This window comes from Schistocerca piceifrons, chromosome 4 (assembly GCF_021461385.2).
Source record: "Schistocerca piceifrons isolate TAMUIC-IGC-003096 chromosome 4, iqSchPice1.1, whole genome shotgun sequence".
NCBI lineage: Eukaryota > Metazoa > Arthropoda > Insecta > Orthoptera > Acrididae > Schistocerca > Schistocerca piceifrons.
This window is the reverse complement of record NC_060141.1, coordinates 689,408,238-689,426,085: the sequence shown is the minus strand read 5'-3', so window position 1 is coordinate 689,426,085 and position 17,848 is coordinate 689,408,238. Positions and strand designations below refer to the sequence as shown.

General features: G+C 40.1%; 1 non-coding gene across 1 annotated transcript; it reads right to left on the bottom strand.

Moving 5' to 3' along the window:
* Nucleotides 1–16,951: 16,951 nt before the first annotated feature.
* On the bottom strand, nucleotides 16,952–17,026 carry Trnas-cga. Its single transcript has one exon. It is a non-coding gene; the product is annotated as a tRNA-Ser (tRNA).
* Between the last annotated feature and the right edge of the window lie 822 nt (nucleotides 17,027–17,848).

Genomic DNA, 17,848 nt, shown 5'->3' with positions numbered 1-17,848 from the left:
ACACAAACTACAAGAAAAAATCAGAAGATTCCAGTGAGGTATCCTCGGCTAAGGGTCGACATATGAAACGTCCCCTTAGAACAGTTATGCATGACTGTGCTTAAACTGAGACACAATATTTTTTTTAGCGCAACGCAATCTGACTTTCAATAATCCCTACAAAAGAATGGCCCTGACTAACATTAACCTATACCTTTCACAAATCACTTACCTCACAAAAATCTTCGTTACTCGAACTACTGCGATACAGCGAGCGCCACTACTGCCAGCTAAATAAAAGATTCAAACTACGGAAGGCACTAACTACTGATAGGCATAGTTAGCAAAAGAAAGATTTTAATAGAGAACAAACAATGTATTTACCTTAATAGTCATCAAAAGTCATTATATATATATATATATATATATCAGTTCATGACATCCAGTCTTACAAATTTCAAAACTCCGCCACCTCTCTCCCCACATCCGCCACTGCTGGCGGCTCACCTCCAACTGCGCAACGCTACGCACTGTTCACAGCCAGCTGCCCAACACTACAATGGCAGACAACAATGCAAACTTGCCACAGACTGCACACAGCATAGCCAGTGATTTTCATACAGAGCGCTACGTGGCGTTACCAATATAAGAACCTAAACAGCCTACTTACAAAGTGAAAGTATCGTCAAACGCAGCTCAGGGCTCCATGGTCGCGAATCTTGATAGCAATAAAGATTTTTATTAGTATATTCATTGAAGTAAGTATTCGCAATATGGAATAATAAATGTCGCAAAGCTATTACCAGCTCCGGACCACATCGTGACATGAGGTATAAGACAGGGAAAGCAGAATTATGTTCATTTGTCACAAAATGAGCTGAGGTAGAGTTTCGTTATAACACTGAGTTAGAACGTTACCACAAATTTGTCCAATATTACGGGGTTTGTGTTATCCCTATGCAGAACAACGTTTCACGCAAACTTTTCCCGTTTAACGACATTTATTTTTGTAATTTTCTTAAATTTCAAATAATTATAGACTTAACCCATTGAAAGAAAATAAGAATGAAAAAAGCTAAACTGCACTAAGCAAGATAATTAAACATAAGTTTTACACACTTACTTACGTATACGTTCACTGAAACCATATGAGAAAAACCAGCCACAACATATAAACTGACACAATATCCTCTAAGCTAGGTAAGTAGTTCAAAGTGTTAGAAAAAGTTCAGTGGTATGAGACATACCATGACTTATTTAATAGAACATTCTAAGCAACTGTGCGTTATATTTAGAACCAAAGAAGTAATCAGAAATAGAACTTTGTCGTTTTTACTAAATAATTCAAAAATGTCCCTCATTCATTAATGAGAGTTGTTTTTTTACAGTTTCTGTCGTCACATTCTTTTAGGCAAGTATGTGTATTGTCACAAATTTACCCCTATAATTCACAGAAACAACTTTTTCGCTTTCCCATTACTGAAGAAATTTTTTGTAAAATTTAACCTTTATACAAAATAGTCTGCACGTAACTCATTTGTATCAGCTTAACTTCAGTTGGTCAGCAGTAGCAGAAACTTTCCAAAAAATCTACAAACAGGTTTTCCACCTGCAAACAGAAAGGCTTTGTGATCAGCTCAAGTATAATGCACGTAAGTTTAGCTTCCATCAATAATCTCAGCACCATGCAAGAACACACTGCAGCGTAACAATACATTGTTTGTTGAGCTGAGTTATTGTATTTAATGATAAAAGGCTAGAGTGCAGTGTGGCCACAATGTAATACCTCAGTCACAATGTTGCCGTTGTACTTTGTTGTAAGCCTGCTACCTTAAGTAGGTTTCGAATACTGTAGGCTTCCTCAAATGGCTAACGCTGATTTAATGTTACTAGCCACAGGTTTATGTATTAACACCTTCAACCTTAAGCTTTGCAAATACCGACAATCAATAATACTGTGAACGGAATAGAAGTTCATATTTTCGTTAATGTGCAAAAATTAGTCTGCAGCAGTTACTTCTAACTCTAACCACTGAGCAAATACGCTGATCTACTGTTAACCGTTGTCAGGCACTTCCTGTCGTGCTCAGTAATGTCAAAGAGCAAACCCTGGTGTTGCGAACCTGAATCGTTAGTATCACAGATATATGACTGACATATCTTTCCGACACCGTCATACTATTTGGCCTCCAAGCCTGCTCTATAATAACAAGCTTGCAAATCTAATTACATGATATTTACTGTAATTCTTACAATGCACACGTAACGAAACTTACTTTTATTCACATTATGTTTTAGGAATTTATTATGAGGCCTGATACGTGATATAGATTTGCCATTTCACTGTCATTTACTTTAAACGTCTGTTTTCCGTGTGGAGACCGGTGGCTCTGACTATGAGCATAACTGACGAGGAGCTCAGACACTAGAAAACTTAATACTTGCGAATCAAACGTTTCAGCATGTAGTTTCTGGACTTAATAACATCATATAACATTTTTCTACGGCAATAGATTTGTCAAAGAGCACACACAAGTGTACTGTGAGAAAATTATGTGCAGAACGAAGACTGCTGACATTGTGATCACAGTGTAGTTTATTTGCAGAGTGTGGAGTGGACCAGGAACAGAGTGGAAAATTCCACTCAATGGACCTTTCTGAGAGCGCTACTGTAGTCACAGAAAGAGGATGGGCAACCAATACGAGTTTACGTCCCTATTTCAGGACAATAAAAGCAATACAGTGACGGCAGTCGTAGACTCTCGACAACATTTATGACTCAATAGACCATTGTTAGCAGATGCCAGAGAAACTAAAAATTACTCAAGCTTAAGCACGCATGCTTTTAGACGAATGTCGTGATACCAGTCAACGTTTCCTTTTACGTGAGGAAAGAGTGCACAAAGCAACAGCAATGGAAGTTGCTAACAAATAATTTGGCAGGCAAAATGAAGAATCTGAAATAGCCACTCAGGTCTTCTTAGGCTTGGATACTATGCCAGGGGGTCTTACGTGAGGGCGATATCTGCTGTGAGGTCATACAGGAGTGACTGTGTATGTAGGCAATGATCATGAGTGAGACATCGTCCGTAAACACCCTGCCCTACCAGACCAAGCGGCTGCGAGCACACTTGGCTGTCAATGCTCATTACATCGCGAAATCCGTCGTTTCATTACAACTCATCTAGAGTTCAACTATTATATAATCTTCAGCGCATACAGCAACAGTGGCATTAATCCTGAGTGTCACGTAATAAACAATACTGGTTACTGTAAAGTATACAGGAGGCTAATATGAATAGTTAGACTCCTGTATGCTCTACAATAAGTAGTACTGCTTATTACGTCACTAATGTCACCTGTTGCAATATGCTCTGAGGACGACCATGTAAATGTTGAAATCTAGAGCTGCTGTGACAAAAGATAGATTTCGCGATCGATTGCAGTTCTTTCCTCCATTGTTTATATTCAACGATCGCTATGCACAAGGGGATCATATGGATTCAAATCTGATTAAAATATTGATGTGTTATTATTATTGTCTGTTCTAAAAATTTATGTATTTCAGTCGTTGATTGTAATTAAGAAGAATATTTCTATTAAAATGAAATCTAAAAGAAACTCTTACATGCATAGCGGATCTACATGATTGTAATGGCTAGGAAATAAAAGGTGAAAGAGTCCTCTTAAGTCTGGGAGGTGTTAGCACGCCAAAGGAAAAGGTATGAGGACACGGAGTTAGTACACCAAGAGTACTACAGGAGTCCGTAGCTAGTCGTCGAAGTGTGAACATCCTAGAGTCGAAAGTGAGGCAAAATTATCTCAAATTGTTATAAAAGGGCGTCGAATTGAATTTCTACCTGTATTTTGCAACGTGGCAAAATGTGGAATTTTCTAAGATGTCTGACAATGAAAAGAAAAATGTTATACAATTCGTCTGAGGAGCTACGACTGCATAATACTTTACAGAGTCATCGCTGCAGCAGATCTTCAATCTGACATCTCCAGGCAATGTATGGATTATTTCGAATTTTATCAATGTATAGATGAGTCATTTCATTGCAGTGCGTGAATTCAATATTTATTTGTACAGAGAACATCTTTGACTTAAGCGACATAACCTTTTTTAGGGTACGTTTCCCGATCCTGAAAGTTTCCACGTCAACTAAAAATCAGAAAGCTCCAGAAAGTAATTGGTTTAAATTTGCTTAAAGTTACTTCTGCGTGAATCAGTGTTACAAAATTTATCATGTATACTCTGCGTATGAAAGGTGTGACTGAAAGTGTTGTTGAATGCTATTACAGATCTAGGGAACTCATATGCTAGAATTTGTTTTGATCACTGACATTAATTTTCATTAAAAAAATATTTTGTTTATTGAAATGGTAGTGTTGTAGTGTGGAAAAATTTATTACTTTGTTCGTGTTTAACAATAGGGAACTTCATAAAGGTTGTGTGTGTTTCATGTCGCTAACATGTTATCTCTTAGTTCCAGTAATCAGCGTTTGCATTTTAATTCTGAGTGCTGAACGTATTCACAACTACTTTGAAGTTATTTCTCCGGTTTGGTGTGGCTATCGATTTTGTTTATCTGGTTGTACACTATAGCAATTGCTTAATGAATCTAGATTCGAGTCCAATTTACAGTTCTATTCTCGCTTTACAATACAATACTGTCTTCGGAAATGAAGTCAAAAATCCGATTGCATTAACCTTTTAGACACACCATCATGGGTTTATCTGGTGACGTATTGTTCCTAGAGCTTAGTGAACGTAAAAAAAAAGTGGTTCAAATGGCTCTGAGCACTATGGGACTCAACTGCTGTGGTCATCTGTCCCCTAGAACTTAGAACTACTTAAACCTAACTAACCTAAGGACAGCACACACATCCATGCCCGAGGCAGGATTCGAACCTGCGACCGCAGCAGTCGCACGGTTCCGGACTGCGCGCCTAGATCCGCGAGACCACCGCGGCCGGCTTAGTGAACGTAGATTCGAAACCTGTTGAAAGCTCTAGTGTCTCTTTTTAATAGAATGTTGAGTTTGAAAGGAAAAGTTAGCAGTTCTATTACTTTAACCCTTTAGACATACGATCACGTTCGATTAATCCCGTAAAAGGGATAACACTTATTACTTTGTGTTTAGTAGAGGCAGTGTTACAGGGTAACTGCAATCAGTCCTACCTTTGGTCAAAACAGAATATCTCGTGCTAATAAAATCAAGTGAAATGTCCTTTATATTCCTAATAGTAGTGCACCTAATCTTTGTATTTGATGTGCATTGCAAATGCCACACTGTCTATCAAATTTTTCTGATAACTACATATAATTAATCTTAAGCATCTGCACAATGTGAGGATATGAATAACACTTTCCAAAATAACTATCCAACGTGGTACCTAACAGATTGCTCGACTTTACTTTTTTTTTAAAAATTTTTTTATACTTTAATGCTGTTGGAGTTACGAAACCTGTTGCATTGAAATGCCGCACAATTATGAAAAAATTGCGTAAGAGCAAGTAGAACTGAGACACAATGGATGAAGAAGATGGGCATTAGAATAGTGAATTACTTAACAGTAGTGGAAGAAGAGAGAGTAGGAGAAAATTCTGTGTTCTTGTGAAGAAGGCTAAATAGTGGGTGATCCAAGCAAAGAACAAAGCTTTCTTCAGCAAAAAGACTTTACTGGAATTAAATTCTGGGGTGCAGCTGAATAAGAAGTTCCCCAAATTGTATGTTTGTTTTACAGCACTAGACAGATGTCAAATGAAGAGAAGGTAAATCTGTAGATTCAGAAGCATTTGGGGCCGTGATATATTGAAAAAAATGTTAAAGTGAAATGAGCTTGTAAATATTAGAAAGAACATTTGCTGCAAGGAATAATCGAGTAAAGAAGTCTATAAAAGTCTTTACCCAGGGAAGGGTCATCTACTAAGGCATATAGAAGCTATAAATGAAGTACTGGAGGAGCAATAATTTCTTAGAAAAGCTGTAGCGTCAAACAAGGAACAGATTGAAAACAGCAGATAATAGGTGTATAGAGTAGTTGCTAAGAGATGAACAGATTAGTTCAAGATAAGAGAAAACAGTGAACGACTAAAAATTAAAATATATGAGAGTTCCTCTGGAAAGTCTGTAAGTAATGGACATTCTAAGCAAAATAAGTTAAGAGTATTTAAATCTGCCTGAGCACGTTGTTTTATCTAATTGACTTACTTCTACCAAATAACTTTGAATCCATGCTACAGTTTAGTGTTTAGATGGATCTCGAAATGCAGCAATGAATTTCATGATGCGTGTGTAGTAAGCTCATAGATTATACCACGAAAATCATAAATGGGAAGTTCATGGAGTCCGCAACATGGCAGTTTCTGTTCGTGTACGGGCCATATAAGCTTTAGGTAATCGCACAAAGCTCTTTAAGTCCTTATCAACAACGGTTTCATTTTAACAGCAGACAAACATGCAGATTACACAGATTCACAGCAAATATCGGCAAGAGCTCTTTGCCGTACACATACAGTCACCGGTCTGCAAATACGGATGAATCTTTCAGTGTGTGATGCGTTGAGTGGAGCTGTTTCCGACTTGTTTCCGCAACAGGACAAATAAGGTTAGCAGTAAGTGCAGCAGACCAGCGTTTATTGGTTGTAGGAAAGCTAATACGAAACTCTGGTCATTGTTTTGAAACATGATGTGAGTTCCCTTCTAGGATAAAGGATGTCAAATAATTATGTACGAAAAGATTTTAGTTTAGCGTTTGATTCCCATTCTACGCAGCCAATATATATTTCATCAGTAAAACATTTGACGGATAATACAAATTTGTGGAAGTACAAACAAACTACATGGTAGTTAGTAACAGACATAAAATTATAATTCTTTTAGAATATTGTGGAAAAGGATAAAGAACATTACAAACACACTAGCTTAATATCAGGAGATAGTGCGACATCAGCTTATGGTTTTATGATGGCTCAATGACGATACAGGCTACGAAATACATAAATTTTTACTATCACCTGAAAGACAGTCCATGTGTGGGAACAGACATTCAGTTATTCAGGATATCTTTTCGAGCAGCAGGGTAAACAAACGCTTGGTACATATAATGCTGAAAGGAATCTAAAAATTATATACCATTTTACACTCAAACGAATATTTATGAAGCTGTGGCTATTTTTCTGTAGCTTACAATGATTGGTGGGGAAGCACATAAAATAACTAATTTATACGGACGAAGATCAGATTACAAAGATTTTATAGAGATACTTAGCCTGAACGCAGAATATTGATCGCGAAAAGCACATAAAAATTGCGGTTGTGAACGAAGCGACAGACGGTAGTAGCATAGGAACGCTGCACATTCTCTGGAGTTTTTAGGCAGCATTTCTTGGCGAATGCTGTGACGCAAATGTGGCATACTTCTCTTCGTCTGTATTCGCCATGTATTGTAAACATAGACAAGAAAGTCTCCCGTGACTGCTTGTTTCATCATCAGTGACCAGCTTTGATCAGAACACAGGCGGTTTCTAGGAGTCGTATCTGTTAACAACAACTTCGACGTAAATTATTAACTAAACTGTTGGCCCAACAAAACAACTGAAGAAGTATCATTTTGTATATCCAGGTCAGAAGCTCGTAAAAACTTCATTATACATCTGTACCTGAAAATATGTAATAGAAATTATTTTTATTTATTTACTGCGGAATTAGTACTAGGCACATGCCCATCATCAGCAGCATCTGCACGAAGAAAAAAGAACACATTCAAAATAAGGCTCTCTTCAGTGTGTAGAATTTGGTATTACTGAACGTGACCGTTACTTTTAAGACTAATTTAACTTGCCTAATAATGGGTTTATCAAAAAGATTCATCCGATTTGGCACGTCCATATTTCTGAACCTAATAAACATACACAATGAATTTTGTTTTTTGATAAACCGGAAACTCAAAAAGCTTTTTTCATACCTTTTCATATGTGTTCAATGTTCCCTCCTCCCCCCCCCCCCCCGCCCACCCTTGAGATGCGCGGCATTTGTCAATGCGGTATTCAAATTGTTCCCACATTGTGAATCATCTCTGTCGAGTCTTTTCATACATGTTTGCCTCATATGATTCAGTTACGTCTCATTTGATCCACTGCGTAATTGCGATTTTGCTTATTAACTCTGCCAGAGAGACTGAGCAGTGGAGCTGGAATGCAAGCAAATGGTGCCTTGCACTAGTATTTCAATGTATTGCATTCTAATTTTATGTTCTACGTGAAATCATGAGCCATATTTATCATGCCCCTCCGTTATGTTACCTTATGTGTGGTTGAATGTGAGTGAATGGGTGTTTTACGTATCTTTTCGGGCTTATTTTTTGGTGGAAGCTAGTTGGTTGTCGTCTGCTGGGAGCAGAAGATGAGTGCCTGTCGTTAGGCAGGCTTCACAGGCTCACCAACTTAGAATTGCTTACCTGAGCAAAGAGGTTCATCCGAGGTTCATCCCTTTGTCCCGAGATTTGTGTGTTTGTCAGGTTGGTGGCGGAAGCGATCCCTTTGGTTGCTTCCGTCTCAGCCAGGGGTTGCTAGGAGCTTTGTGCAGAGCAGGCACTCTTCTCCAGGCTGCTGGTGAGTACGGTTCGCAGCTCCTAAGTAAGGCTTCTAGTACTAATGACAAAGCAGGAGGTAGTGTTAATCGCGATTTTTCTATGTTAAATTCGTTGGAATATTTAAGTCGTTCAGCCTAACCGAAACCTTCCGAATTTATGCTCGGACTGTGGTACAATTGAATAATAGGTCATGATCGTGTTTCAAAATAGTTGTGGAGGAAATTGTCTTTGTTCCTTTGGGACATAGTCGTGTGGAGCATCCACTATTGAACATGATTAGGAACAGCTGGTGAACTTATATCTCGTGCCAATCTGAGACTAATTGTGTGTTTTGCGTGAGTGGTTTTATTTTTTTTTTCTATTTTTTGTGGTTTCTTGGTGATAGTATATGCTTGTGTTCGTATTGTACTACGGGTTTGGTAAACCATGTACGTTTCCGCTTCCTACTGCATACCGATAAGTTCAGTGCTAATTTTATCTGTTTTGTGCGGGATAAATTCGTTGAAACATCGGATTTTCGTGAATTAAGGCAAACTTTTGTAATGGTTTAATTCTTAACGGACCACGTGTACCTTGAATCATCGGAAGGTTTCTGCCATGGTGATTTAGTTTTCCGTTGTAGTGACAAATTCATTTTATAGTCGTTCACTAAGAAAAGAAACGCTTCTTGTATTTGTACTTTCCACTCAAATTCAGCTTTGAAACCATAAATGTGCGACCCAGTTCACCACGTGGTGAACTGCGTTCTCTGCACGTGGGCGCGCGGCTTCTCATCTCACGTACTTTCGCTGACCAAATCTTGCAACGGAAATAAACCTCTTTACAAATCAGTGCATGTTTGTAAAGGTGATCGGTTATTCCCGTGATCTTTCTCTGTCGTGTGAATCTAGATTAAATGATTGAGAGGATGTTTCCAGTTTCCCCTTCATCACCTTTTCCATTAATCACAACAGTTAAATTGTACAATATAATTTCACTTATCGAAAATAGATAAATGTAGTTCATGTTCAGGCACTAGCTAATTGTACCCATAGGATGTGCACGCTATTTCAAAATCTTTATTAACGAATAAATATGCCGTAAAGGATAATACTGTGTGTCCTGCTACTTCATTTGTTCCCACTGAATTCAAAATTTGAATTAATTCCAGTTCAGTCATTCTTGTATGTTAGGAAGGGCTTGGGCTAGTGGCGACCCTGTAAATTTTGTTGTAAAAAATTGTCTTTTCATGGTAGCTTAACCGCAGATATTTGCCAAGTGTGGATGCAATTCGGTACTTAATACGTTTCGATTCAGTCCACTACCATCGATAAAGTTACGACGTGTAGCTTACACCTACAGATAGAAATAGCTCGCACTGTAGACCAGCGAACTAGCGGTTTACATAAGTAGCAAATTACATTGAGTTACAGCTTCCACAGCTCCTGTTATGCGAGGTCTCTGTTCACTCATTGTTGTTGGTGAGGGAGGCACACAATCAGAGTGTTTTAATAACCCCCACAAGAAATAATCACATACAGTCTGATCCGGTGACCCCGGAGGCCAGTAATCTAAGGCTGAATCATTTAGCCCAGTGCGGCATATTCATCGTTCAGCACTTCCAGACGGGAGTGTGGCGGTACCCCATCCTGTTGGTAAATGAAGTCGTTCGAATCAGTCTCCAACTGGGGGAAAAGAAAGTTCTCAACCATATCGAGATATCTGCTTCCTGTAACAGTGTTCTCAGCGAAGAAAAATGGACCATGAACCTTTTCCCGTAAAACTGGACAAAACACATTAAATTTTCGAGAGTCCCTCTCACCTTGTACAACTTCATGTGGTGGCTCCGTACCCCATATTCTACATTATGACGGTTTACCTTTCCATTTAAATGGAAGGTTGCCTCGTCACTTAATACTAAGCTTGGAAGAAAACTGCCATCCTCCATTTAGCCAAGAACGAAATTACAAAACTCCACACATTGTTGTTTGTCACCTACACGAAGAGGCTTCAGTAGCTGAATTTTATGTGGTTTAATGCGTAAACGTCGACGCAACACACGCCAGACGGACATTAGGGGCATGTTGAGCTGTCGAGCTGCACGGCTAACGAATTTCTGCGGATACCTTGTGAAACTGTGGCGGATGCGTTCGACGTCTGTGTCAGACACTCGGGGACGGCCGGCGATTGCCTTTACACAAACAGCCTGTTTCTCGGAATTGATCATGCCATCGTCTAATGCTCCGTGCTCTAGGGGGATCCACACCATACCTAGTACGAAGGTCACGCTGAACGGTTCTTACTGACCCGCACTGCGCAAAACGTAGAACATAAAATGCTTTGTTGCCACGATACCATTATTACTAGAACTGAAATGGGTGCATACTGCTGCTACCTAGCGGGAACTATGTAAAATTCGAGAGTTTGCTCTTTCCAGCAGTACGTTGTTCACGCCCATATCCCAAATAACTAATAGTTTTTGCCAACGGCCTTGTCGCAGTGGTAGCACCGGTTCCCGTCAGATCACCGAAGTTAAGCGCTATCGGGCTGGGCTCGTACTTGGATGGGTGACCATCCGGTCTGCCAAGCACTGTTTGCAAGCGGGGTGATTGAACTGACATACGGTCGGGAGAGCGGTGTGCTGACCACATGCCTCTCCATTTCGGCATCCAGTGACGCCATTGGTCTGAGGATGACACGGTGGTCGGTCGGTACCATTGAGCCTTCCAAGGCCTGTTTGGACGGAGTTTAGTTATGATATTTTTAAAATCGGATGATTCTTTTTTATTCACCCTGTATTACGCATGGACGTGTGCTCTGATGTGGATGGGAAGGGTGTCATATGTCCGTTGTATACCTCTTCCGAGGAAAACTGGCCCACAACTGTTGTAGTTGGTCTTTGATACACAGGATACGAGCACTAGCAAAGGATTGTCGCCCGAATTCATCCCACATGAGTTCTATCAGAGACAGTTCCAGGGATCTTGCTGCCCACAGGAACACTTCAGCATTATGCCTGCAGTTCACAGACACACATTTCATGTGTGAATGAGCATTGTCCTGTTGGTAAATGGCACCACAATACTGTCACACGAAGACTCAGATTTCCCGTGACGTGTCGTTAGGTTACCAGAAATCGCTTTGTGACTATCAGCCATGACTTCAAGTCATACCCCATTGCTCCCTAAACAATGACCTCAAGGGGAAACACCTCTATGCTTTTCCAAAACAATGGAAGAACGAAAACATTCCCCAGGTCTCCACCATAATCGCCGACGCTAGTCATCCGGGGTAGTGCAGAACCGTGATTCATCGCTAAACACAGTGGTATGCCATGCATGAGCAATCCATGCTTTTCGCTCCAATCGCAGCTCTTTGTTAGCGACAGCCTACGCTTGGACGGTAATTCCCTATTCGGCTGCTGCTAGTATCTGACCAACAGTGCAGGGTGACATAGAATGTTGTAGGGAATCTAGTATTTGTTCTCAGAAAGCATTCGTAGATGCGAAGGGACTACAATATGCTTGTTCCACAGAATGGCTATCCTCCTTTGTGGTGGTCAGACATAGTGGACCAGAACCTTGATAACGACCATGCACATTCTCACATTCCATGCAGTCCAACATTGGGCCATTGTCATATACGACTACCTCACAAATCTGGATATTATATGATTCGAAAAGCCGGTCAAATGGAGAACCACAAGGAGGCTCGTTTTTAACTCTGCCTGATGCTGATAACACTGTCCCATACGAGTCTGTGGCAGCATATGTGAAGCTGTTTTGGTTGTCAGCCACATATTCTCTAACGTTCCAGCAGATATTCGCATTTTCGTTTTTGCGCCGTGTAGCTGGAGTCATCCCAAATAAATACTGTTCATCACATCTTTCATGCGACGACCAGTGTCGACAGAAAGCATTCTGTTTATTTCCTGTTAAAAACAAAATCATTTTTAAACTGGAATTTTACATGCCCATACGATAGAGTGGTCCAAAATTAGTCTAATGAGGTGTCTGTTTTGTCGGTATATATTAACAGGGATATTAAAGCACAAATAATAACTGGCAGTCCAACAGCGACTGAGCAGCGCTGCTGCGTTGTGATAAACCCAGGGCGGCACATGAGGGACTGCTGGTGTACTGGTCATTTCTCATGTTTCACTGTCTCTGTTTATATATAAAACAATATTTCACAAGGGAATCACGGACTGCTCTATCCAATGGGCACATAAAATTCCACTTTAAAAGCGTTTGTAACGGGATCAAACAGCAGCTCTCCGCCGACATGTCGCATGAAGTACGTGGTGAGCAGTATTTGTTAGGGCTGACTCCAGCTATATGCCACCAAAACGAAATTGCAATTATTTGGTAAAATGTCAGAGAGAACGCGCCCCACAACTCTTAGGAGAGACACTCAGTATACCCTAACAATCCTGGTAGTAACACTAAACAAGATCAAGACTAATGCAATCTGATGGCCGTTCTACAAGTCATGCGGAATACTCGTCCATGCTGCGTATGTGTACAAAATTGTATTAGCATCCGACAACGCAATGACATCTTTACTTCTATGGATCTCGCTCCGTATGCCAACACCAGCAGCCACAGTGGCGAGGAAAAGCCTGGAGATGATCTGAGGAAAGGGCTGAAACCAGTTGCTAAAGGAATGAAAATCTGAAAACGCGATCGAGAATGTTTTTATTGTAGATGGTTCACTATTTTTGTCAGTTAATTTTTCTGGCTACTTTTATTTCGCCCAGCCTATATAATAGCTGTCCAGTATACATACTACAATGTTTATTTAAAATATGCACAAGAAAACTGATATTGACGTTATACAGGGTGAGTCACTAACTATTGCCACCTAGGATAACTCCGAAAGTATGATAGTAGCTGAAAGGTTTGTGGGACAAATGTTGCATGGGACAACGGGGGGCCATAACATTACGTTGGTTTTTTTGTTGCTTGGCGGTGCCGCGTCAGAGATATGAAGGTAAACTTAGCTTTTTAAATGGGATGCTATAGTTTGGAACTTATTTTCTGATAGCGGCTATCGAGACGAATCCAATGATATGTAAGGTCTTTGAAGGTCAATGAAGGTCACAAAGGTGGCATGAACGTCCATTTACAGAAGATGTTCGAAGTGACCACCGTTGATATCAATGCACTGCTGCAATCTTCTTATCATGGAATGAGTGGCATTCTTTATTACTTCGTCACTTATCGAAGCACATGCTCTGACAATTCTCTCTCATGTATCGTGTAAATAGTAAATATTCGCCCAATACGGCGTATCCATCTAATGCGCCATTGACATGTAAATGTCATTTGACGCTTTCGCAATACAACAGTAATAGGAACAGTAAGACTGCTATCGTCGAATCGAGCGAATGTGAATGATATATTCCTTCGAAGAATAAGTCGATATGCTTCTCATTTACGAAGAATGCCAACGAAATTCAGTGAGAGCTAGAGACTTATACGCTGATAGATATCCTCAACGTACTCACCCTACACGTCGTACATCTAAATATGTGTATGATAAATTGAGGACAACTTGATCTTTAACGCATTGGAAACATATCCGGCAATGAAAAGTAACTAACGAGGAAGCGGAAATTGGTACTATTGCCACTGTGGTTCGAGATCCGTGTGTTAGTTCACGTCAGATCGCAAGGGAATCTGGCATGAGCCAGAGTAGTATTGTTCGTGTTCTGCATCGGCATAAGTATCATCCTTACCATATCAGTGTCCGCCCAGGTAGCTGAGTGGTCAGCGTGACAAACTGTCAATCTTAAGGGCCCGGGTTCGATTCCCGGCTTGGTCGGAGATTTTCTCCGCTCAGGGACTGGGTGTTGTGTTATCCTAATCATCATCATTTCATCCCCATCGACGCGCAGGTCGCCGAAGTGGCGTCAAATCGAAAGACCTGCACCAGGCGAACGGTCTACCAGACGGGAGGCCCTAGCCACACGACATTTCCATTTACCATATCAGTCTCCAGCAAGAATTAACTGGTACGGCTTGTATGCGTCGCATTAAATTCTGCCATTGGGCTCAATTTCAGATCCAGAGGGATGAAACATTTATTAATTTGATTTTATGTACTGACAGGCTACATTCACGAACCACGGAAATGTTAATTTGCGTAACATGCATTGTTGGGCAACTGAAAATCCATATTGACTATGGCAAGTTGCACACCAAAAACCGTAGTCGGTGAATGTAGGGTGTGGGATTCTGAAGGACAGAATTATAGGCCCCTATTTCATCGAAGGAAATCGTAAAGGTAGGAAGTACACCACATTCCTACAAGAAACAGTAGGTCTGTTATTGGAAGAAATACCTTTTGGAACAAGGAACAGAATGTGGTATCAACACGATGGGTGTCCGGGACATTTTTCGCTGATGTCTAGAAATGAGTTGCAGAGACAATTCCCAAATCGTTGGTTTGGACGCAGAGGAGATGTGTCGTGTCCGGCTCGTTCGCCAGACTTAACGCTTCTGGATTTTTTCTTGAAGGGATTCGTAGAAGACATTGTTTATAAAGGCGTTGCAACTACACCAGAAGATATGCGAGAGAGAATTGTCAGAGCATGTTATTCGATAAGTGACGATGTGATAAGGAATACCACTCAATCCATGATAAGAAGATTGCAGCACGGCATTGATACCAAACGTCATCGTTTCGAACACCTTCTGTTAATGGACGTTCATGCCACCTTTGTGACCTTCGATGGCTTTCAAAGACCTTACTGTTACACATGATTGGATTCGTCTCGATAGCCGCTATCATAAAATAAGTACCAAACTATAGCATCCCATTTAAAAAACCAAGTTGACTTTCATATCTCTGACGAGACCCTACCTAGCAGCAAAAAACCAACCTCCTATCATAGGCCCCGTTGTCCCATGCAACATTTGTCCCACAAACGTTTCAGCTACTGTCATACTTTCGGAGTTATTCTTGACGGCAATAGTTAAGTTAAAATACTTTCCATTGTCAGCATATTTGATACAGTTAAACATTTTTACATTAAATACTTAACATTCCTTGAAGTTATGCGAGAGAAAATGTTGCGGTAGACCAGTTCCGGTAGAAAAATACTTTTACTCTGAAAGTGAGCCATCAGTATCATAACGAAGTTTTAAGTTACAGAGTTCATATAAGCCTCTGTTAAATAACTGGAAATTCTTATTTGTACATAGTTACTGCCTTGTATCTATTAGCCTACGAGATTTCTGGTACTTAACTGAACCTGTCAAAATGATGCACCAGCCTACATTCAGTGAAGACAAGAAAGATGAATGATCTTAATTTCGTTTCAGAGTAGTGTCCAGGACTTTGCAATATTCTTTTTATAAAAGCTTCCACTAGAGTCGAAAGCTGTTAACACCAAAGAACAATGTTTTCAAACTGAGATCGAAGACTTTTGTCCAAAACTTTTGTTTCTGTTAGGAATGCCTTAAATTGACTTCATTGTACAGTTTGGGAGGGGGGGGGGTGACGGTAATATTAGTGCATCTACGAAACTGTAATGCACTTAAAGGAAATAGTTTGTGATTACTACATTAAGAAATTCATTCGTGAACAAAAGAAGTGTCAGACTTATATTAACCGTTCCAAGAATAATTAAACAGAAGCATTTGTCCCAAAAAGAAAAAAAAACTGTACAATAAACAGCCTAAGGAAAGGAGAATGGTAACTAAAATCGATATATTTAAAAAAGGTCTGTGACGGTCGTCCTATTTCGTCCATTAACTTTTATTTTATTCCTCCAGCATGATATAAGTTTGGGAGATATTTTGTAAACGATCACTCCCGACCGAGAAAGCTCGCCACGAGTGCAGGAAATGTATTTGTATTAGTGTTTTTGGAAAATATGTTGCAGAAAAGTTGTTATAGTATCGCCACGCAGCATCTCGAGGAGCAGGAAGAAGGAAAAGTACCCAGCCAAGGCTGTGTAATTGGCAACAGCTAACCTACAATATTTCAGCAACCATGGAGTGTTTGGGACAATGCACAAATATAAATCTCTCGAAATGATGACTGTAAAGTTTGTTCCTTGTCTGTATTATGTACTGAAAGGCGTATGCACCACGCCAAGGCTTTAAATGAATGAATGTTCTATTTGCTTTAATTGAAAATTCTGAAACTCAGCCAGTCTCAACAAGCGCAGTGACTGAATAATTGTAGCCAATCTAATATTTTGAGTTATATCACTTGTTACTTGTGACTTGTAGACTGTTTGAATTAGTTTTATTTGGATGCGGTTGCTTATTTGAGTTTAACTTTCCACGGTTTTCTCACTCCTGAATGAGATTAAATATGTAATTTTTTCAGTGCAATAAATATTCATAGGGATATGAAACTTCCTGGCAGATTAAAACTGTGTGCCCGACCGAGACTCGAACTCGGGACCTTTGCCTTTCGCGGACAAGTGCTCTACCAACTGAGCTACCGAACCACGACTCACGCCCGGTACTCACAGCTTTAATTCTGCCAGTATCTCGTCTCCTACCTTCCAAACTTTACAGAAGCTCTCCTGCGAACCTTGCAGAACAAGCACTCCTGAAAGAAAGGATAGGTAGGAGACGAGATACTGGCAGAAGTAAAGCTGTGAGTGCCGAGCGTGAGTCGTGCTTCGGGTAGCTCAGATGGTAGAGCACTTGCCTGCGAAAGGCAAAGGTCCCGAGTTCGAGTCTCAGTCGGGCACACAGTTTTAATCTGCCAGGAAGTTTCATATCACCGCACACTCCGCTGCAGAGTGAAAATCTCATTCTGGATTTTTAGGGATGTACAGAAACTACTTGTGAATTGAACTTTCGTCAGTTGTGAGCAGCTACAAAATTTAACTTGCTGTCCAGGCAGTTAGATGAACATTTGTATCTGGGCAACACCAAGTATTAGCCCTTGCGCAGTTTTCGGGTATTTATTTTGGGTCTCTTTATTTGGTGCTGCCCATTGGATCGGTTTTTAGAATCTTTGCGCCTCAAGGTTCGGTAAGGTGAAAAGTGAACTGTCTGCTAATACCGATTACGATATTCACTTCCCGATAGGTGGACCATCAAACGTTAAAGTATACTTCTTCAATAATACACAGCATAGAAATACATTAAGGAACACTTTAATAATAGAATGTAGGACTTGGTATAAACGATAGAGTTGGTAAAAATAAGGTAACAAAAATTTCTATCATCTCATAATAAATTTTCAGGGTACAATTATTGTTACTCCAAAAATGTATGCCTAAGTTCTGTGGGCGGAAGATGCTTATCTCTTTTCATCT